The sequence below is a fragment of the Aythya marila genome, assembly GCF_965140915.1.
Source record: "Aythya marila genome assembly, chromosome: W".
Lineage (NCBI taxonomy): Eukaryota > Metazoa > Chordata > Aves > Anseriformes > Anatidae > Aythya > Aythya marila.
This window is the reverse complement of record NC_139081.1, coordinates 13958024-13981828: the sequence shown is the minus strand read 5'-3', so window position 1 is coordinate 13981828 and position 23805 is coordinate 13958024. Positions and strand designations below refer to the sequence as shown.

General features: G+C 47.0%; 1 pseudogene across 1 annotated transcript in view; it reads right to left on the bottom strand.

The window, feature by feature from the left end:
- Window positions 1-3085: 3085 nt before the first annotated feature.
- LOC309889511 (very low-density lipoprotein receptor-like) overlaps window positions 3086-23805 on the bottom strand; it is a 72556-nt pseudogene continuing 51836 nt past the window's right edge. The window contains exon 3 of the transcript in view: window positions 3086-3401. The product of the transcript in view is annotated as a very low-density lipoprotein receptor-like (transcript). The remainder of the gene's footprint in view (window positions 3402-23805) is intronic.

Genomic DNA, 23805 nt, shown 5'->3' with positions numbered 1-23805 from the left:
ACTGGGTACCTGTTCCCGGCACCACTTCAAAATCCCTATAACATTTTGCAAGTAACCCTTTAACCACATTTATCACAATACTACGTGTAATGATGATTGACACCACAATGAACAGAATCCTTAATCCCCCTTTGACTAATCCCAGTAACCATCTATGCATTGTTTCAAACAAATCAGTGAACCATTGATTGAAAGGATTGATACCATATTGACTCTTTCTCATGTGCTCTTTCAGGAAAGTAATGAATTTGTGAGTTGAAAAGGTCTAAACAGTACATTCCCTTAAATTTCTCCAAGTGGCTACTTCAAACAATGACTCCGTACTAGTGAAACTTGATTTTGCTCAACCGATCACAACTAGCCCTGCTAGTTGCTTACAATTGACTCCCCGTTTTTCTAACAGCGCTGTAATAAATCCATTTCTTCTGATTTTTGCCAGCACCAATTTCCTATGCTTTTAGCCTGCCCTATGGTTATATCCCGGGATCCTGCACTGTGGCAACAATAACCTCTACTAAGGCTATATTCCGGAATCCTGCACTATGGCAACAATAACCTGAATTATGGCTATATTCCGGAATCCTGCACTATGGCAACGATAACCTGTACTATGGCTATATCCCGGGATCCTGCACTGTGGCAACAATAACCTGTACTATGGTTATATTCCGGAATCCTGCACTATGGCAACAATAACCTGAACTATGGCTATATTCCGGAATCCTGCACTATGGCAACGATAACCTGTACTAGGGCCATATTCCGGAATCCTGCACTATGGCAATAACCTGCACTAAGGCAATAACCTGCACTGTGGCAAACCTGCACTAAGGCAATAACCTGCACTATGGCAAAAGCGCGCTCTCACTCACACAGTACACAGCACAATCACACATACAGAGCACAATCGCACACCCAGAGGCCTCTGGCACATCTCACTCTCAATCATACCACAAGAACATAATTTAGAATGATAAGCAAACAAACAAGTATTGTCTCTCATTGTGTTCCTCGTGAAATGACTTGCAACACTTTGTTTTAAAACCTTACCCTTACACAAATACTTTCAACACAAAATACCTGGACATTTAAGAATAACACATAAAATTATTAACACTCCAGTTAGTATCCCTCCAGCAGCTGAAAACATACTGTTTGTCTGCAGTTTCAGGAGATCTTTGTCTGCTCCTGCGGTGAGCGGCTGAGAGTGGAGTCCCCTCCGAACAAAACGCTCAGGGTGCACCTAGGGGCGTCCACACCACAGCCAATCCCCGCAGCCGAGCAGTTGTTACGTGCGGCCGCAGATGCCACTCCAGGCACTAAAATTGCCAATGCCGCTCTAGCTGCAACCCCACACAATTCAACATTATCATTGCAATCCCATGCAAGCAATGCCCATTTATGTCTGGTGATCTCACGCAACTGTAACAAGCTAGGAGCAAATACAATGAGTTTATCTAAGTAACATGGACATCTGATATCATTTGCAGAGATACCTTGCCAGGTCCTATCCCCACAAATCAGAGAAACATCAGGAGGTAAGGCCAAAGCTGTACAATTGTTCCAAACACTGTAGTTGTTACCCCTTGTCTCCGTGCTATAAACCCCTAAACCCTGCTTAGCAGCGTCATTGTAATCACAGGTGTTATTTGTATTTCTATACCCGTATGGCCCTTTCCAGATTCCTGTAGCAGAATTCATCTGATAGCCACGGCTACATTCACATTCGTAGCCACCTTTCAGGTTGATACATATTTGACTACAGCTACCAGGGTTTTGGCATTCATCAATGTCTCCACAGTTTCTCTTGTCTACAAACTCAAACCCAGCTGGACAGTCACACTCATTTATGATGCATTCCTCCAGGGGCTCATCACCCCAGTCCTTGCAGTCTCTCTGCTGGTTACACACTTTATTGATATCTATGCATTCTCCACTTCTGCACTTGAATTTGCCAGGTCCAGAGCACTGAATAACATTGTTACAGTTTGCTTCATCAGTGCCATCCAGACAGTCTCTCACACCACTGCACTGCCTACTCCCATGGACACAGTTCCCATCTTCACATCTGAACTGGTCTGGCCTGCAGGTCTGAGAAGGGCAGTTAATTTCATCACTTCCATCCTTGCAATCAGGATCTCTGTCACAGTCTTTTTCACCATCACATTTCCAGGACACTGGGATACACTGGGTTGACTGAGGCAGCAGTGCACAGGCAGGTGAGGGCAAGCAGCAGGCAAAGTGCCCCACAGCGCGGCAGCGCCCGCCGCCGCCCTGCACCTGTGTCACTTATACTATTCCTATTACCCGTTCTGTTAGTGTCAGTGGCATCCTCCTGGTACCGTTTCTGTCTTTGTCTCCCCTTACTCTCCCCCTTTTCTTTTTGCCACTGACCATTCACCACAAATGGATGAGACACGATTACTAGTTAGGAAAGAGAGTGTAACGTCTGCTATACGGCTGCAGGCCGTGCCAGCTGCAACCCTAGCAGCTGTTTGTGAACAAGCCTGCCAGTGGTCATTTGGCGGTGTAATCTGCGTCTCTGCACTCCTGCCCTGCAATAGAGCTAAATCGTCATTAATAGTCTGTAGAATGTGGCAACCCCACGGAATGTTATCCAGAAACATAGTTATAACACCGATCTGGGGACGAATAGTCTTTTTTGCATTGCAAGATAAACCTCTTATAAAAGGAATGCTAGAGCGAAACAGCACAGCCGCTGCTGCCGCTGCCTCCATGGTTCCGTCAGACAGGCTGCAGGGTCCTGATGTCCGTCCCTCTGCTCTGTGCCGACTCGCCACACGGTGAGGGTCGGCTGCCGTTGTCCACTGACGCCTCTGGTCTCCCATACCAACTCGATCTCGGATGTCCCGCATCGCACCGCGATTACTTCAATTTCACGCGATTACTTCAATTTCCCGCGTTTTCCGCGGCTCCGTTTACCACGTCCCTCCACGATTCCGCGTCCCACCGTGATTCCCTTTTCCGCGTCTCTCCGCGATTCCTTTTTCCACGTTCCCCACGGTTTCTTTTCCCCGTGTCTTACCGTGAGTCCTTTGTACAGTGTTTGCGGCTTGGTGTCTGGTCAGGTGCAGCGCCGGTCTGATGTCCGCTCCGATGTCCACTCCGATGTTCCGGCGGCGCTCCGATGTCCCGCGCTGCTCCGATGTCTCAGTCTCGGGCTCAGGCTCAGCGCTGTGATGTCGCAGCGCCGCTGGCCCCGGCGCCGCGCCGATGTCCCGGCGCCCGGCGCCGCTGATCCCCGATGTCCCGGCGCCGCTGGTTCCCGCGCCACGCCGATGTCCCGCTGCGCTGCGATGTTCGCCCTGGCGCCGCTGCGATGTCCGTGCTCGGCTGCGATGTCTGCTCCGGTGCTGCGATGTCCGTCCCGCTGCGATGTCCTGTTCAGGTCCTGTTCAGGTCTCAGCCTGTTCGGGCGCCATTTGTTGCGAAGCACAGACGAAAGCACGACAGACACCAGCCGAGTCAGACCATGCTTCACCATTTTATTGCCCGAATAGCCTAACTTTTATAGTGAATTTTACAGGGGTGGACAGTGTTTCACACAAGATTATTGGTCAAAAGCACTCAGACAAACCGTTAAGAAAATAACACCACCTGCAAGAAAAGAACCCCCCTTTTGATTAGAAGTTAGGAAAACAACCCCCTTTGTGATTAGCGGTCACGTAGACCTAGTCCTTGAGGCCAGCTGCTGGTAACAATATTTTCTGAGTTCCTTAATTAGGCGATGTGGGAGTCATTGCCGTGGGAGCTTCTCACAGGTACTCTGGCAGCTTGGTTTGCTCAGCTACAGCAGGCCATGGGATTTCTAAGGCCTACCCCTGGTTGCTTAAAGCAAGCTTAGATCGAACAATTATGCCAATTCCCAACAATAAGGGATGTGATACACCCACTCAGTGCCATGTCTCTTGTCCCAGGAGTTGACCAAATTGTTTCGAAAGTGACTCTCATTGTCGGACTCAATTCTCTCTGGTGTACCATGTCACCACAGCACTTGTCTTTCTAGGCCCAAGATAGTGTTTCAGGCCATGGCATGGTTTACTGGTTATGTTTCCAGCCACCCAGTAGTTGCTTCTACCATGGTGAGTATGTACCGTTTGCCTTGGCAGGTTTGTGGGAGTGGTCCAATATAGTCAATCTGCCAGGCCTCACCATATCGAAATCCAAGCCATCTCCCCCTATTCGAGGGAGGTTTTACCTTCATGGCTTTCTTGATTGTAGCACAGGTCTCACACTCATGGGTAAGCTGTGTGATGGCCTCAAAGGCCAGGTCCACCCCTTGATCACGAGCCCATCTGTAAGTGGCATCCCTCCCCAGATGTCCTGATGTTTCATGGGCCCATCAAGCTACAGACAGCTCACCCTTACGTTCCCAGTCTAGGTTCACCTGAACCACTGTACTGGGTCTGGCTGGAATGTTAACTTTCCCGGCAGCAGCCCATTCAGTGCTGTACTCTGTACTTGTAGCTGGAACAGCAGTGTTATCACACCAGTGTTGTGTCTACTGCTGAGCAGCAGTGGCACAGCATTGGGCCTTTCTCTAACCCTCCTAGGGGGTGGGCAAAAAAGTGAGGAGAGAAACATCACTAGGGCAGCTGACCTAAACCAATCAAAGGGATATTCCATACCATGTGGTGTCACACTCAGCAATAAAAGGTGGAAACAGGAAGAAGAGGGGAGGGGTGGGCTCTCGTTGAGAAGACGTCGGTCCTCCTCTCGAACACCGGCTGCGTGCGTTGAGGCCTTGCTTCAAGGACGTGGTCAATCATTTGTTTAGTTCATGGTAGTCTTTATTTAATTATTATAATTATTTCCCTTTAATTAAATTATCCTTATCTCAACCCGTGAGTTGTTCTTTGCTTTACTTCTCCCCCTCCTTATCTAAAGGAGGGGGAGTGAGAGAGCGGTTGTGGGGTTTAGCTGCCCAGCACGGTAAAACCACCACAACCACTTCAATTTTCGAAGCTCGACCCACTTCTTCGTTGTTTTGATGTTCTTCGGTGGCATGATTCTTGGGCATGTGGGCATCTACAAGACGTACCTTTACAGCCAGGTTTTACATCCATGAGTCAGTGTAGAGATACAATACTGGCCATTTTTCTCTTTCAGCAATTTCTAGGGCCAGCTGTATAGCTTTCACTTCTGCATACTGACTTGATTCGCCTTCCCCTTCCATGGCCTCCACAACTCATCGTGTGGGACTCCACACAGCAGCTTTCCCTTTCCGATGGCCCCTACCACAGGGCAGGATCCATCAGTGAACAACACATACTGCTTTCTGTCTTCTGGGAACTCATTGTATGGTAGTGCCTCTTCTGTTGGCACTACAAAATCTCTGCCTTCCCTCAAGTCCATGATCTCTTCCAGGATTCCTGGGCAATTAGGTTTTCCCATTCGAGCCCGCTGTGTAATTAACGATACTCACTTACTCCACGTAGCGTCAGTTGCATGATGTGTAGTGGGGATTTTTCCCTTTGAACATCCAATGTAACACAGGTAGCCGTGGGGCCAAGAGGAGCTTTGCTTCTGTACCAACAACTTCTGAAGCAGCTCGAACACCCTCATATGCTGTGAGTATCTCTTATTCAGTTGGGGTGTAATTGGCTTCTGATCCTCGATAGCCCTGGCTCCAGAACCCCAGAGGTCGACCTCGAGTTTCTCTTGGGTTCTTCTGCCAGGGGCTCCAGGTGAGGCCATGCTCCCCAGCTGCAGTGTAAAGTATGTTTTGCACAGCTGGTCCAGTACGGACAGGCCCAAGAGCTACTGCAAGAGCTATGTCTTGTTTGATTTGTTCAAAGGCTTGTTGTTGCTCGGGGCCCCAGTTCCTCTATCACGGCTAGGAACAATGCAGTTAAGTGCAATTTATTACAGCAAGAGGTACATAGGTTCTTTGGATTGCTGGTGATAGTTACTGTCTGCAAAAGCAAGCTAGCATGCATGAAATACACAGGTGTTCAGCCTGGAAACTAATGCGTTAAAAGACACAAAGACTCTATAGAGACTCCTAAGTTTCTGCGGAGACACCCAGTATAGCCAAGTGTTCAAGTCTCACTCAAAGGTGTCCCAGTGGGGGGGGAAGAGAGGCTCAGCCCGTCGACTGATCCCAGGAGTCAGGAGGTCCAATCGTAATGGTATATTCCCTTGTAATGGTATCTCCCCTGATGACAGTATCTTCCCCAACATCCCCTCTCTCTTAGGCCAATTTATATTATTTTCTATCTTTTAGGTGGAGCTTGAGTGACTCTAGTCAAGCATATCTGAGTTATGATTGGTGAAAAATTTTCCCGTCTCCATTTAAAGGAATAGGCTCCTTGAAATTCAGAGTGCATGCTCAGTGAGGGGTGGTTGCACCTTGGAGGCGGGTAGCCTTTGGGATGGAGGTGTGTTTTGATATTATAATGATATTATAAAGAGCAAAAGTACACTAGGGTACAGCATTTGTCAAAACACGACAGGTCCTTGGCTCAGGGTAGCAAAACGTACAGCTTATCGGTCTCGGTGTGCACAAGAACAATAGAGTCCCCACCTGGTCACAGAGCCTAGCCGTGGTGTCTCCACTCCACTCTAGGCTCCGTACTGTTCCTTAGAGTCAGCACACCAGGTTCCCCCAGTATGATAGCATCTAATGTTGGAAGCCTAGGGAACGCTCAGTTAATGCAGCTACGCCCTACCCTGAAAGCCTCTTAAATGCTGTACATTTTCTTTAAAATGTGAATATTAGTTTTATTTTCCTAGTTACTTTAGGCAATTGCACCACAGAAAGTCAGGTTGTTTAGAAGGCAGAGAAACTTCTTCTAAGACTAAGTGTAGAGAAGACAAGGCCGGGCCATCAGAGGAACAGGAAGATGAAGATGTCGGAAAAGCAACAGTAACTACCTATGGTGGTTTTACTTGGGTGGGAAGCTGAGCTCCACCACAACCACTCTCTCATTCCCCCTCCTCAAAGAGGAACCAGGAGAAAATACGATAAAAAGGGCTCAAGGGTTGAGATAAGGACAGGGAGATCACACAGTAATTATTGTGATGGGCAAAACAGCCTCAGCATAGGGAGACAGTAAGATTTATTGCTTATTACTAACAAGCTAGAGGAGTGAGAAACAAAGGAAGGAAACCAAAAGCACCTTCCCCCTTCCCCCATCCACCATCTTCCACCTCCTCCCCCCGAGTGGCGCATGGGGACAGGGGAATGGGGGTTATAATCACTCTATAGCACTTCGCCGCCTCCGCTCCTTCTCAGTCACTCTCGTCCCCTGTGTGGTGGGGTCCCTCCCATGGGATGAAGTCCTTGGTGAACTGATCCGGTGTGGGCTTCCCACAGGCAGCAGCTCTTCCAGAACTGCTCCAGATATGGGTCCGTACGACGGGGTCCATCCCTCAGAGCGGTTGTGGTGTTCAGCTGCCTAGCACAATAAAACCACCACAAGCATGCTGCTCCAACTTCCAGCAAGCAGTCCTTCAGACACAGAAATTAAGATTCTGACCAGGATTAGAGGGGCCCTGCCTCCAGCCAGGGGGAGGAAAGGGACAATCGAGTTTATTGTACTGTGTGGATTCGATGGCCTGGCACATCAGACACACAGAAGTATAAGGCTTTAGTAGACACCAGTGCACAATGTACTCTAATGCCATCAAGCTATAAATGGCCAGAGCCCAACTCTATTTATGGAGTGATGGGAAGATCTCAGCAGTTAACTGTATTGGAGGCTGAAGTGAGTCTGACTGGGAATGAGTGGCAAAAGCACCACATCGTGACTGGCCCGGATGATATTTCAAGGACCCAAAAGGGTTCTGGTGGGCTTTTGGCATAGCTGCCTTGGAGACAGAGGGCATTAAACAATTATCTACCTTGCTCGGTCTCTCAGAGGACCCCTCTGTTGTGGGGTTGCTGAGGGTCGAAGAACAGCAAGTGCCAGTCGCTACCACAATTGTGCACCGGCAGCAATATCGCACCAACCGAGACTCCCTGATTCCCATCCATAAGCTAATTCGTCAATTGGAGAGCCAAGGAGTGATCAGCAAGACTCATTCACCTTTCAATAGTCCCATATGGCCAGTGTGAAAGTCTAATGGCGAGTGGAGACTAACAGTGGACTATCGTGGCCTGAACGAAGTCACGCCACCACTGAGTGCTGCAGTGCCGAACATGCTAGAACTTCAATACAAACTACAATCTAAGGCAGCCAAGTGGGATGCCACAATTGATATCGCTAATGCATTTTTCTCCATCCCTCTAGCAGCAGAGTGCAGGCCACAATTTGCGTTCACTTGGAGGGGAGTCCAATATACTTGGAATCGGCTGCCCCAGGGGTGGAAACACAGACCTACCATTTGCCATGGACTGATCCAGTCTGCACTGGAGCAGGGGGAAGCTCCTGAACACCTGCAGTACATCGATGACATTATTGTGTGGGGTGGCACAGCAGAGGAAGTTTTCGAGAAAGGGAAGAAAATAGTCCAAATCCTTCTGAAAGCCGGCTTTGCCATTGTGAAATGTGTTCATCTGATTTGTGTCAATGTGGAACAATGCTAGGGCCGCATGATATGATGAAATGCGACCTTCTGTCTTACATGCCCTTCTGTAACCACAAGTCTAAGAAAAACAGAGTGGTTAATGTATATAGTTCTTGTATCTTGCAAAGGAATGGTCCAGCAATTCGTTTCAATAGGGGATAAGAGAACAAAGGGGTTTCAGAATAACTGCTGACTATTATGACTATTGCATGGGACACTATGCAAGTCTCTGATATCTGGCCAAGAGATTAAGGAGAAGGGGAAAGCCGAAGGACGACTAAAAGACAAAGCTTGCAGGGGACACTGAACAAGTCTCTGACATCCGGCCAAGATGGACAAAGGAGAAGGACAAGAAAAAAACCCTGGGAGGAAGACTACGAGCCTTCAGCACAAGAGACCCCCAGAGGGACCACCGTAGACTGATACACATGCTCCAGAAGGAGGGTTTGGATTCCGGGAACTAATTATAATAACCCTGCCTTTTCTAGAAGTAACAATGAATATGTAGGAGCCTAGGAGCATAAAAACCAGCCGCTTGATGTAACTTGTGTGCATCTTGGTGGAGCAGAGACTCCCGGCTCACCCAGTGCTGTTTGCTTACCTCTATTAGGGGTAAATGGGACTTAGCCAGTTATTACAGCCATAAAACAAAATAAAGTCAAAGGACCTGCAGAAGAGATCCAGTTTTTAGGAATAAAATGTCAAGATGGACGCTGTCTAATCCCAATGGATGCGATCAACAAAATAACAGCTATGTCTCTAACAACTAGCAAAAAAGAAACACAAACTTTCCTAGGTGCCGTGGGGTTTTGGAGAATGCACATGCCAAATTACAGTCTGATTGTAAACCCGCTCTACCAAGTAACCCGTGAGAAGAATGATTTTGAATGGGGCCCTGAGCAACGACAAGCCTTTGAACTAATTAAGCAGGAAATAGCTCATGCAGTAGCCCTTGGGCCAGTCCGAACAGGACCAGATGTAAGGAATGTGCTCTACACCGCAGCCAGGGAGAATGGCGCCACCTGGAGCCTCTGGCAGAAAGAGTCCCGGGAAAAGCGAGGTCGACCCCTGGGGTTTTGGAATTGCGGATACAGAGGATCTGAGGCCCGCTACAGTCCCAACAAAAAAAGAGATATCGGCAGCATATCACAGAATCACAGAATCACAGAATTTCTAGGTTGGAAGAGACCTCAAGATCATCGAGTCCAACCTCTGACCTAACGCTAACAGTCCCCACTAAACCATATCCCTAAGCTCTACATCTAAACGTCTTTTGAAGACTTCCAGGGATGGTGACTCCACCACTTCCCTGGGCAGCCTGTTCCAATGTTTAACAACCCATTCGGTAAAGAAGTTCTTCCTAAGATCCAACCTAAAACTCCCCTGGCGCAACTTAAGCCCATTCCCCCTCGTCCTGTCACCAGGCACGTGGGAGAACAGACCAACCCCCACCTCGCTACAGACTCCCTTGAGGAATCTATAGAGAGCAATAAGGTCGCCCCTGAGCCTCCTCTTCTCCAGGCTGAACAAGCCCAGCTCCCTCAGCCGCTCCTCGTAGGACTTGTTCTCCAGACCCCTCACCAGCTTCGTCGCCCTTCTCTGGACCCGCTCAAGCACCTCGATGTCCTTCTTGTAGCAAGGGGCCCAAAACTGAACACAGTACTCGAGGTGTGGCCTCACCAGAGCCGAGTACAGGGGGACAATCACCTCCCTAGCCCTGCTGGTCACACTGTTTCTGATACAAGCCAGGATGCTGTTGGCCTTCTTGGCCACCTGAGCAGACTGCTGGCTCATATTCAGCTGACTATCCACCATCACTCCCAGGTCCTTCTTTGCCTGGCAGCTCTCCAACAATTCCTCTCCCAGCCTGTAGCTCTGCTTGGGGTTATTGCGCCCCAGGTGCAGGACCCGGCACTTGGCCTTATTAAACTTCATGCAGTTGACCTCAGCCCATTGGTGCAGCCTATCCAGATCCTCCTGCAGAGCCTTCCTACCCTCGAGCAGATCAACACACGCACCTAACTTGGTGTCATCTGCGAATTTACTGAGGGTGCAATCGATGCCCTCGTCCAGATCATCGATGAAGATATTAAAGAGGACCGGCCCCAGCACCGAGCCCTGGGGGACGCCACTAGTGACTGGCCTCCAACTGGACTTGACTCCATTCACCACGACTCTTTGGGCCCGGCTATCCAGCCAGTTTCTAACCCAACGAAGCGTGCGCCAGTCCAAGCCAAGAGCAGCCAGTTTCTTGAGGAGAATGCTGTGGGAGACGGTGTCAAAAGCCTTGCTGAAGTCAAGGTAGACCACATCCACAGCCTTTCCCTCGTCCACCCAGCGCGTCACTCTGTCATAGAAGGAGATCAGGTTCGTCAAGCAGGACCTGCCTTTCATAAACCCATGCTGACTGGGCCTGATCGCCTGCTTGCCCTGCAAGTGCTGCGTGATGACTCTCAGGAGGATCTGCTCCATGAGCTTCCCTGGCACTGAGGTCAAACTGACAGGCCTGTAGTTTCCCGGGTCTGCCCTCCGGCCCTTCTTGTAGATGGGCGTCACATTTGCTAGCCGCCAGTCAACTGCGACCTCCCCCTATAGACAGGACTGCTGATAAATGATGGTAAGCGGCTTGGCCAGCTCCTCTGCCAGTTCCCTCAGTACCCTTGGGTGGATCCCATCCGGCCCCATCGACTTGTGCGCATCTAAGTGCTGTAGAAGGTCACCAACCAGTTCTTCATGGATAGTGAGGGCCACATCCTGCTCCCCATCCCCTTCCACCAGCTCAGGGTACTGGGTATCCAGAGAACAACTGGTATTGCCGCTAAAGACTGAGGCAAAGAAGGCATTGAGCACCTCCGCCTTCTCCTCATCTCTTGTAACTAAGTTTCCCCCCGCATCCAGTAAAGGATGGAGATTCTCCTTAGTCCTCCTTTTTGTGTTGATGTATTTATAGAAACGTTTTTTGTTATCTTTAACGGCAGTAGCGAGATTGAGCTCCAGATGAGCTTTGGCCTTCCTAATTTTGTCCCTGCACAGCCTCGCTACATCCTTAAAGTCCTCCCTAGTGGCCTGCCCACTTTTCCAAAGCTTATAAACCCTCTTTTTTCTCCTAAGCTCAAGCCACAATTCTCTGTTGAGCCAGGCTGGTCTTCTTCCCCGCCAGCTCGTCTTTGGGCACGTGGGGACAGACCGTTCCTGCGCCATTAAGACTTTCCTCTTGAAGAGCGCCCAGCCTTCCTGGACCCCTCTGCCCTTCAGAACCGCCTCCCAAGGGACTCCACCAACTAGTGTCCTGAGCAGCTCAAAGTCAGCCCTTCGAAAGTCCAATAGAGCGGTTTTACTGGTCCCCGTCCTGGCCTCGCCAAGAATAGTGAACTCCACCATTTCGTGGTCACTCTGCCCAAGACAGCTCCCGACAATCACATCCTCCACCAGTCCTTCTCTGTTTGTGAAGAGAAGGTCTAGCGGGGTGCCACCCCTGGTAGGCTCACTAACCAGCTGTGTCAGGAAGCTATCTTCCACGCTCTCCAGAAACCTCCTAGACTGCTTTCTCAGGGCTGTGTTGTGCTTCCAGGATATGTCAGGGAAGTTGAAGTCCCCCACGAGAACAAGCGCTGAAAATTTCGCAAGTTCTGTCAGCTGCCTGTAGAATTCCTCATCCGTCTCCTCATCCTGGTTCGGCGGTCAATAGCAGACCCCGACCAGGACGCTAGCCTTATTGTCCCTGCCGATCCTAACCCAAAGGGACTCGACCTTGTCGTTCCCAGACTCGAGTTCTACAACCTCGAAAGACTCTCTAATATAGAGAGCCACACCACCACCCCTTCTGTGCTGCCTGTCCCTTCTGAAGAGCTTATAGCCAGGCATTGCAGCACTCCAGTCATGAGAGTGTACCCACCACGTCTCAGTGATGGCAACCAAGTCGTGGCCTGCCTGCTGCACGATGGCTTCCATCTCCTCCTCTTTGTTACCCATGCTGCGTGCATTGGTGTAGATGTACTTCAGCTGGGCCATTGCCTTATCCTCCGGCCTTGCTATTGTTCCCCCTGGCACAGCCCCAACAATCCTAGCTTCAGCCCCATCCCCCTTCTTACCTAGTTTAAAGCCCTCTCAATGAGCCCTGCCAGCTCCTGGCCCAGGATCCTTTTTCCCCTAAAAGATAGGGACCCGTCTGCGGCCATCTGGCCAGGTGCTGAGTGAAGTGCCCCATGGTCGAAAAACCCAAGATTTCTGCGTTGGCACCAGCCCCGGAGCCACGTGTTTAACAGGTGGGCTTTCCGTGTCCTCTCTGTACCCCTCCCTGCCACCGTAGGGATGGACGAAAACACCACCTGCACTCCCGCTCCATCCACTAACCGACCCAGCCCCCTAAAGTCTTGTTTGATAGCCTTCAGGCTTCTCTCTTCAATGTTGTCACTGCCTGCCTGGACTATCAAAAGAGGATAATAATCAGAGGGGCGTACCAGGTTGCTGCCCGGGTGGAGAACCTGGCTGTAAAAGTACGCCATGTAGATGCTCACGTGCCCAAGAATCAGGCTACTGAAGAACATCCAAAGAACCAGCAGGTGGATCAGGCTGCTAAGATTGAAGTAGCTCAGGTGGACTTGGACTGGCAACATAAGGGTGAATTATTTATAGCTCGATGGGCCCATGACACCTCAGGCCATCAAGGCAGGGTTGCAACATACAGATGGGCTCAGGATCGATGGGCGAACCTGACCATGACTGCTATTGCACAAGTTATTCATGATTGTGAAACATGCTGCAATCAAGCAAGCCAAGCGGTTAAAGCATCTTCGTTATGGGGGAGGAATGGGGAGGTCCGATGTGTACCTCAAGGGGATCTGATGTTGGGTGGGAATAGCCCATGAGTTGAATTGTATTATGTTAATTATTATATAATGCTGTATGTCATCACTACCTTGATTGCTACATGTCAATGTCACATTAATGGTATCACAGTAACAGCCACGCAGATAATGATGAATGAATTTTGATAGAATTGGACAAGCACAGCGGTGTGATGGAACCAGAACGAGCTTCAGCATGCGATGATCCAACATCACACATCATCCCTTCTGCCTGTCGCGTTAAGGGGTGTAGCTGATTAACCGTTACGGGCCCGGTCAGATTCAGGATACTGAACCAGTCGGACATTCACCAAAAACACATTAACCGTCTGGGGGTCCAGTCAGACATTCACCAAAAACGCATTAACGGCCTGGAGGTCCGTTCAGACATTCACCAAAAATGCATTGACCGCCTGGGGGTCTGGTTAGATTCAGAACACTGAACTATCACGGATAACCACCCTCACCCTCGTTGCACTCAATGAGAGTTATCACAATGCAATCAAGTATGGTTTATTACAGCAACAGATAATCAGGTTCTTTTGGATTGCCGGCGATAGTGACTGTCTGCAAAAGCAAGTTGGTATGCATAAAATACACAGGTGTTATAGGTGTTATAGGTGTTGTAGGTGTTACAGATGTTACAGGTGTTTATAGATGTTACAGATGTTACAGGTGTTATAGATGTTACAGATGTTATAGATGTTACAGGTGTTACAGGTGTTTACAGGTGTCACAGGTGTGCAGCCTAGAAATAAACGCGTTGAAAGGATCAAAGACTCTATAGAGATTTATAAGCAAGTATTCAGATCTCACCCAAAGGCGTCCCAATGTGGGGGGAAGAGAGGCTCAGCCCGTCGACTGATCCCAGGAGTCAGGAGGTCCTAAGGATGTTGTCCTCGGGATGGTATCTCCCCTGACGGTGGTATCTTCCCTAACATCCCCTTTCTCTTGGGCCAATTTATATTATTTTCTATCTTTTAGGTGGAGCTTGAGTGGCTCTAGTCAAGCATATCTTAGTTATGATTGGTGTAAAGTTTTCCCGTCTCCGTTTAAAGTAATAGGCTCCGAGGAATTCAGAGCGCATGCTCAGTGAGGGGTGGTCGCACCTTGGAGGTGGGTAGCTTTTGGGATGGAGGTGTGTTTTGGTATTATAATGATATTATAATGAGCAAAAAGTACACTAGGGTACAGCATTTGTCAAAACATGACAGGTCTTTGGCTCAGGGTGGCAAAAAGTGCAGCTTTGTGCACAAGAACAATCGAGGTCCCATCTGATTACAGAGCCTAGCCGTGGTGTCTCCACTCCACTCTATGCTCCGTGCTGTTCCTTAGAGCTAGCACACCAAGTTTCCCCAGCACGATAGCATCTAAGGCTGGGAGCCTAGGGAACGCTCAGATAAAGCAGTTATGCCCTACCCTGAAAGCCTCTTCAATGCTGTACCTTTTCCTTAAAAATGTGAATGTTAGTTTTATTTTCCTGGTTACTTCAGGCATTTACACCACATAATGCACCCCGTGACTATAGTCACTCAAGCTTCACGACAGTTGGAATATGTCGGGGATATCACATACATTCTCGGATTGAGGTTTATCGAGTGTATGTACATTGTGTAGAGATGCTAAACGTTTCATCATAAACCAGAGTTTAACATTCAAACTAATTGTAGTATTAGCAGAATAATAAAAGGGTGAAGCATCTTGTTGAAGATTCCCTTGGCAGCTGGCAACCATCCAAACAAAGTGTCCCACCAACGGTGTCTCTCATCTCTCTTTACTCTTTCCATCACTCGATGCATTTCTTGTGCATCATGATGGACAGTAATCAGAGTCTTTTGTCCATTTTCTCGGACCTGTGTCATCAGCTGCTTCAGGTCCTCATGTACCAGCAATTTCTTCACCAAGGTAAGGTTCATTCCAATAGGAGTAGGCAGCAGTTCATGAAGCAGAATATAATTAGATGCAATAAGTTGATAAGAAGTGACAGGAACTGAATATTTAAAATCACATCCTAGAATTTTGGTAAAATTGCAAACACAAACATTTGAGTGATTACCGGTATCTACCACTGTATTATCTACGACTATAGAATCACAATGAGTTCTCATGCAAACACAACCTTTCCCAATATATACAAGTACAGTTTCGAGGGTTTCATTAGGATGTATCTCAAAGTGGCAAATATTTTGCTCAATGTCAAGACAAATGTCTTGGGATTCCAGCGTGTTACTTTCACAGATGAAACCTTTTTGTTCACGCACAATACATGCATTTACATCAATTGTTTGCCACTTTCCTCCCTTTTGATGGGCCCATACTTTATGCTCTTTAGGATAAAGTATGGTTCCATTATGATTGAGTCCTAATGCAATGATTGGATATACATTGTATACGGTGGCATTACTTATAGTAAGTATAAAGGCAACAATTTTATCATTTTCTGCATAATGGGTAAAGTTGACTAATTGCCACCATGCTTGAAATTCTTTTTCAAATTCTGAAGCATTATCCCAAATCAATTTTCGAATTTCAGTGGGCAAAGTTCCTCCTTCTCCCTCTCCAATAATAGCTGCTGCTACAGATTGTATCCATAACTGTACTTGGATACAGCTCAAGGCAAGGGAGGTATTGCCTTGGGCTTTTCCAAGGGCATTTACAATTAATTGATGATCATTTTCCTCAATTTGTTCCCAATGGGGTAAAATATCTGATAGAAGCCATTGATTTGCTCCTAAAGCCAATAAGGATGATTTTATTGGTTGTTCCAGTTTCCTTAGGTCATCTGTAGTAGCAGTTATTCTACTCATTAGGACCTCAGCATCAATGCTATTTAATATACCTAATCCTGTCCCTAATAACCTAGTTGCATCCTGTGGCCCTTTTTAGGGACCAACTAGGGTCAAAGAGAATTTGTTATTGAATTATGTAAGGGCCTGTATTGAAGATGGAAGGCAGTTAGACTAATGGGAGGCTGAGTTGGTTCATTTTCAAATATCTGCAGGGGCAGAGGCTTCTTAATTCTGTGCCTCTGTAACCCCAAAGACAGTACACAATTATAGGTTTGGTGAAAGTAAAATTGTACCAGCAATCAAAATTTGGTTCAGTTATTGTGGAAACTGTCTTAATTTCAGTCGGCTGATTATAAGTGGATTCATTAGTTATTCGACAACCAATTTGTCTTAAAGTTCAGCCATTCTTAGAGAATCATTCCAACTCCATTCATCTTTTGAAAATATTTTGATTTAGGTCCTTTTTGTTTTGAGATGTTCCAGTGACTGTGCTATACTGTGACAATACATGGTTAAATGCCGTGGTGAAACACCTCAGCTCCATGCACAGCCACAGTAGCTAAGTTTCCTTTAAGGTCTGTAATTGCATCAAGGTCAGGGTAAAGCATGGCATTATTAATCCAAACTGTTGATTTGTCATCTTCCAGCTGCCCATATACAGTTTGCTCAGGGTTCCTGTGAACACAAAAGAAAATAAAATATGCTCGGTTGTATTCAACCGGCAGGGTTAGAAAGAGGGTGAAATAGCAATCTTTGATTTCCCATGCATAGTAGTTAGCACTATTACTACTGTTAGATACACAGAGGGCTTTCACTATCTCTGCCACGTTTGGAACTGCGGCAGTCAAAGGTGTAGTGTTAGCATTCAACTGTCCGTATTCCACTGTAAAATGCCATTGCCTGGTTGGTTTCTTCACTGGCCACACCAGTGAATTCTAAGGTAAATGAGTCCTTTTAATAATGCCTCTTTTTTCCAATTCTGTTACTACCCCGTCAATCCCCATAAGTGCTGCTGCTGACAACAGATATTGCCGATCATTAATGATTTTAGCAGGGGATAAGGGTATGGATGTTTGTAACAGGCTCAGTCTCATGGTGCCTGAATCCCTTTGAAGTGTTGCGAAACTCCACACAGTTCCATCAGGGAGTTTCCACATACAACCATGCAGTATGTCAAATCCTAAAATATTAGTATATGCAGCACCAACTAATACTTCTATCCTGGTTAATTTTTGTTCCTCTGGCAACAAGAGTGAATTTTTTGCAGTGGGGCATTGTTTTTCCACGCCATTGATTCCCGTGAATTTAACCCTGCGTTGACCAGGTGTTATGCTCAGGGTTTGTTCTGTCTCGTGTGTAATTACTGACATTTGGGTCCTGTTATCAATAAGAAAATTTACCAATATTTTTGGGGGTTCAACAGGAATGGCAATTATAGGGTCAGAGTGTTCATTAGAGAGCCATTGAATTGCTAATACCCACTGAGCAGGGTGGCTCATTGCCCTCCCCAGGGACAAGAGTTTTTTTGCCGACACCACAACTCACCTTGTTCCCTATTAGGTTTGAACCTCTCTTTGAATTTGTGATATCTGGGATTTTTAGTGTGGATTTGGCAGACTCGCCGAGAGTGGTCTTGGGATTTAACACTGGATGAATTAATCCAGCCTATTCGGTGTCCGTATTTATCTATGTCTTGTACCAATTCACTCCAGGTGGGAATAGGGGAGTTAGGATTTCGCCTACAACCACTATCATCATCCCTACAAGCAGCTAGTATGTGATCTTGGGTGTTTTCTACAAACATCTTAAGACAATCAGGGAGTCCACGGATGAGAGGGGTTAATTGAACCGGGTCAATAGGAGCTAACATTGGGGAATTCCTTAATTTATCTCTTTCATATATCGCCTGAATGCAGGCTGCTTTCTGTACTGCTACAGCCAAGTCAGCTCCTGGTGTGGTGGTTAAAAATACTCCAGGTCTCCAAAAGCCTCCTACTTCTTCCTTACACAACATCATTCGATCTCCTCCTTTAAGAGAAACTCGACACACATACTCAACTTCTGATTCCCCTGACCGCCTTGAGAACTTCTCCTGTATTTTAACCAACTCTGCTGGTGACAACGGAATCGTTTGCACAGTAGTACGGATTTCATCATTATCATCAACAGTAGTCTCAGTCTTAACCAAAGGTCTCAAGGAAATCGATTGAGGTTCAGAATCAGAAATCTCTTCAACACTATCATCACTGTCAGACCAGAAATCACTGTCCCAACTTTCAGCTTCTACACTATGCAGCACTCCACGAATCTGCTTGACCGGAGCGCAAGGCTGTACTTTATTTAACAGATGACTAACCCTCTCCAGCAATTGTTTAAGATGATTATTCTCACTCACAAGTTTATCATTTTCAGTCACAAGTTTGTCATTCTCAATGGAAAGTTTATTATTTTCATCCAAAAGTTTACCCACTCTGATTCCTAATGTTTTTCCCGTCTCCCTTTCAAAGGCCAATGATGACTTCAACACATCAATCTCTGATTTCAAAGCTGTATGTTCCGCATCAGAGATCAGTTTGGGAGCAGGAGTTTCCTTAGCTTTTTGCCGAGCACAAGACAAACAGGCTCCTAACACAGCACAAATTGCACCTTTACCCTTTCTTTGACCAATCTTTCGTGAAGCCTGACACTGCTCAATGCGCTCTACCACTTTCTCTTCATCTTTCCAAAACTTTTGGGAAAACTCCTTCCCTGCCTGGGAAGGGGCACATTTGTATTTTTGCAGAAGTTTATCCATAGCAATCCTGCCGACTACGCCAATTTTACTGTCGCGTTAAGGGGTGTAGCTGATTAACCTTTACGGGCCCGGTCAGATTCAGGGTACTGAACCAGTCGGACATTCACCAAAAACACATTAACGGCCTGGGGGTCCGTTCAGACATTCACCAAAAATGCATTAACCGCCTGGGGGTCTGGTTAGATTCAGAACACTGAACTATCACGGATAACCACCCTCACCCTCGTTGCACTCAATGAGAGTTATCACAATGCAATCAAGTATGGTTTATTACAGCAACAGATAATCAGGTTCTTTTGGATTGCCGGCGATAGTGACTGTCTGCAAAAGCAAGTTGGTATGCATAAAATACACAGGTGTTATAGGTGTTGTAGGTGTTACAGATGTTACAGGTGTTTATAGATGTTACAGATGTTACAGGTGTTATAGATGTTACAGATGTTATAGATGTTACAGGTGTTACAGGTGTTTACAGGTGTCACAGGTGTGCAGCCTAGAAATAAACGCGTTGAAAGGATCAAAGACTCTATAGAGATTTATAAGCAAGTATTCAGATCTCACCCAAAGGCGTCCCAATGTGGGGGGAAGAGAGGCTCAGCCCGTCGACTGATCCCAGGAGTCAGGAGGTCCTAAGGATGTTGTCCTCGGGATGGTATCTCCCCTGACGGTGGTATCTTCCCTAACATCCCCTTTCTCTTGGGCCAATTTATATTATTTTCTATCTTTTAGGTGGAGCTTGAGTGGCTCTAGTCAAGCATATCTTAGTTATGATTGGTGTAAAGTTTTCCCGTCTCCGTTTAAAGTAATAGGCTCCGAGGAATTCAGAGCGCATGCTCAGTGAGGGGTGGTCGCACCTTGGAGGTGGGTAGCTTTTGGGATGGAGGTGTGTTTTGGTATTATAATGATATTATAATGAGCAAAAAGTACACTAGGGTACAGCATTTGTCAAAACATGACAGGTCTTTGGCTCAGGGTGGCAAAAAGTGCAGCTTTGTGCACAAGAACAATCGAGGTCCCATCTGATTACAGAGCCTAGCCGTGGTGTCTCCACTCCACTCTATGCTCCGTGCTGTTCCTTAGAGCTAGCACACCAAGTTTCCCCAGCACGATAGCATCTAAGGCTGGGAGCCTAGGGAACGCTCAGATAAAGAAGTTATGCCCTACCCTGAAAGCCTCTTCAATGCTGTACCTTTTCCTTAAAAAATGTGAATGTTAGTTTTATTTTCCTAGTTACTTCAGGCATTTACACCACACTGCCCTGAAAGACTGCTGGGACAGATAGAGCCCAAAGTCAGTCACAGACTCCACAAGCTCAGTGGACATTTTATATACATATATGAAGGTGGTGACTAATTGGAATGTATTGGGAAATGTGGGACCTAAGCATGACATAAATGGTATGGAATAAGGGGTGGCTGTTGTCCTTGTTTTGGCTAGGATAGAGTCAATTTTCCTCCTAGTAGCTGGTATGGTGCTGTGTTTGGGATTTAGGATGAGAATAATGTTGATAACACACAGGTGTTTTAATTGTTGCAGAGCAGTGCTTACACTAAGCCAAGGACTTTTCAGCTTCTCACACTGTCCTGCCAGCAGGCAGGCTGGGGGTGCAGCAGGAGCTGGGAGGGGACAGACCCAGGACATCTGACCCAAACTGGCCAAAGGGGTATTCCATCCCATCTGACGTCATGCTGAACAATTAATATGGGGGGGGGCTGGCCAGGGTGGGGAGGGATGGATCTGCTGCTTGGGGACAGGCTTGTCAGCGGGTGGTGAGCAATTGCATTGTGCATCACTTGCTTTGTACACATTAGAAGTATAGTAGTACTGTTGCTATTATTTTCCTTTCTTTTCTGTCCTAATAAACTGTCTTTATCTCATCCCATAAGCTTTCACTTTTTTTTTTTTTCCTGATTTTCTCCCCTGTTCCACAGGGGGGTGGGGGGAGGGTGAGTGAACAGCTCTGTGGTCCTTAGCTGCTGGCTGGGTTAAAACACAACAGTGATTACTTAAATTATTTACTCAAAAATTAATTTATTCTGAGCTTCAGTATCCTTTGTTTTCTTGATTTTTCAAAGGCCAGGTTGGAGACCTTTTATAAAGAAGGTTATTATTTTTTTCACTGTTAGCAGATGCAATTCTAGACATTATATTAATTTCTAATACATGGAGCAAGTCAGAGTAGATCATAAGGAAGAGGTTCTTCATTGAGAGGGTGTTTGCACACTGGAACAGGCTCCCCAGGGAAGTAGTCACTGCAACAAGCCTTTCAGAGTTTAAGAAGCGTTTGGACTGTGCACTTCGTCACATGGTCTAAACTTCTGGGTAGACCTGTATGGTGCCAGGAGTTGGACTCGATGATCCTTACGGGTCCCTTCCAACTCAGGATATTCTATGATTCTATAAATGTTACTACCTCTGTAAAATCCCTGGATACTCTGTAACAAGTCTTGTATGTGTCTGCACTGTAATCTGTTTTTAAAGTGTGTGGAGATATGAGTTCTGCTAACAGGTGCTTGCTAGGTTCTGCACTATGCTTGCCCTATAATGGTCTTACACTTCCTGGTTAGAAGTTACTGCAATATATTGCCAGTTTGCCTGCTTATTTATCGGTTGTGATTTAACCTGTCAGACAGTTAAATACTACACGCTTGTTTGCTTCCCCCCACCCCCAAGTGGGATAGGGGAGAAAATTGAAAAGTGCAAGAACTCATGAGTTGATAAGGATAGCTTAATAATAAGAAGGGGGGGAATAAACCAAGTGATGCACAATGCAATTGCCCAGTGTAGTGGGTTTACGTGGCAAGGTTTTGGTAGCAGGGAGCCATAGGGGTGGTTTCTGTGAGAAAGATCTAGAAGCTGCCCCATATTTGGGAAGGGCCCCATTGTTTTCCAGATCCGAGCCAATAAGCGATGTTGTTTTGCACTTCTGTGAGAGCATATTTAAGACAGGGAAAAAACGCTGCGCCAGACAGCAGCCGGGAGAGTCAAGGGAGTGAGAAACAGCCTGCAGGTGCCAAGGTCAGTGTAGAGGGAGGGGGAGAGGTGCTCCAGGCGCCGGAGCAGAAGTCCCCTGCGGCCTGTGGTGAGGACCATGGTGAAGCAGGATGTCCCCCTGCAGCCCATGGAGTACCACGGTGGAGCAGGGTTCCATGCTGCAGCCCGTGGAGGAGACCACGGTGGAGCAGGTGGCCCTGCACCGACGGAGGCTGCCGCCTGTGGAAGACCCCTGCCGGAGCAGATTCCGGGCCGGACCTGTATCCCGTGGAGAGGAGACCACGCAGGAGCAGGTGGCCCAGCAGGAGCTGCTGCCCGTAGGGGAGCCAGGTTGGAGCAGTTTTCTCCTGAGGGATGGACCCCGTGGTACGGACCCTTATCTGGAGCAGTTCTGAAAGAGCTGCTGCCTGTGGGAAGCCCACACCAGATCAGTTCATCAAGGACTGCATCCCGTGGGTGGGACCCCACAGCACAGGGGACGAGAGTGACCGAGAAGGAGCGGCAGAGAAGTGCTGTAGACTGACCATAACCCCCATTCCCCCGTTCCCCTGCGCCGCTCGGGGGGAGGAGGTGGAAGAGGGTGGATGGGGGGAAGGTGTTTTTGTTTTTTTTTTTTCCTTTGTTTTCTCACTTCTCTCGCTTGTTAGTTGTAGGCAATAAATCTTACTATCTCCTTATGCCGAGTCTGTTTTGCCCGTTACAATAATTATTGCGTGATTTTCTCGTCCTTATCTCAATCCTTGAGCCCTTTTCACATATTTTCTCCCCATTCCTCTTTGAGGAGGGGGAGTGAGAGAGCGGCTGTGGTGGAGCTCGGCTGCCCACTCGAGCGGAACCATGACACCCAGGCAGCCCCCCAGCAACGGTCCCCTCAATTTTTATTGTTCTGTGTGACATCCTATGGTATGGACTATCCTTTTGGGTCAGCTGTCCTGGTTCTGTCCCCTCCCAGCTTCTTGTGTACCCTTAGCCTCCTTGCTGGCAGGACAGCATGAGAAGCTTGAAAAGTCCTTGATTTAGTGTAAGCACTGCTCTGCAACAGCTGAAACAGCGTGTCGCCTGCATTATTTTTCTCCTAAGTCCCACACACAGCACCGTACCAGCTACTAGGAGGAAAATTAACTCTATCCCAGCCAAAACCAGGGCATTATTGAAATCCTTCAGGAATGAAGGAGGGTGAAATCTGTAACTGACAGTTCTGGTGGCAGGAGTCCTTTTTCTTTTTTCCTCCTGGTGAATGGGGGGGGGGGGTGGTGGTAAGATTTTTATATATTCAAGAAAATGCAAAGGAGGAAAATTTTTTTTTGGGGGGGGGTTTAGTTAAACAGTTTCATGTATAACAATTCTTAATTTCTGGCATTTAAGCATAATAGGAATTGACAGATTTGAATATTTGAAGTCTTAAAGTTGTTCCAGAATCCTGTTCTTCTGATCTTCAAAACCCCATTTCCAGCTGTGTTTTTTTTTAATTATTTTTTTTTTATTGTCATTTTGTGGTGTTTTGGATTAAAACACCTCTTTTCTCAGTGGAATTTACTCCTTCAGATGTTTATGACCAATGGTTAAATATATCTTAGTTCCTCATTTTGTGAGGCAAAGCAAGCAGAGAAGTTTTCTTAGAGGCTTCTTTTGTCCATGATGACTGAAGTAGTTTGCTATTGCCCTTGGAAAAATTTTGAATTGATGACGGTATTCCAAATGTGGCCTTACTTGTATTTTGTTTTGTGATGATATAAAAAAGAAAATGTTCAGGGAAGAACGACTGTGCTGTTTAACATTTGTTTGTTTGTTTGTTTTTAATTAATTTGGTAAGCCCAAGCTAAAGATAGTTGTTTTAGTTCCATCTTTT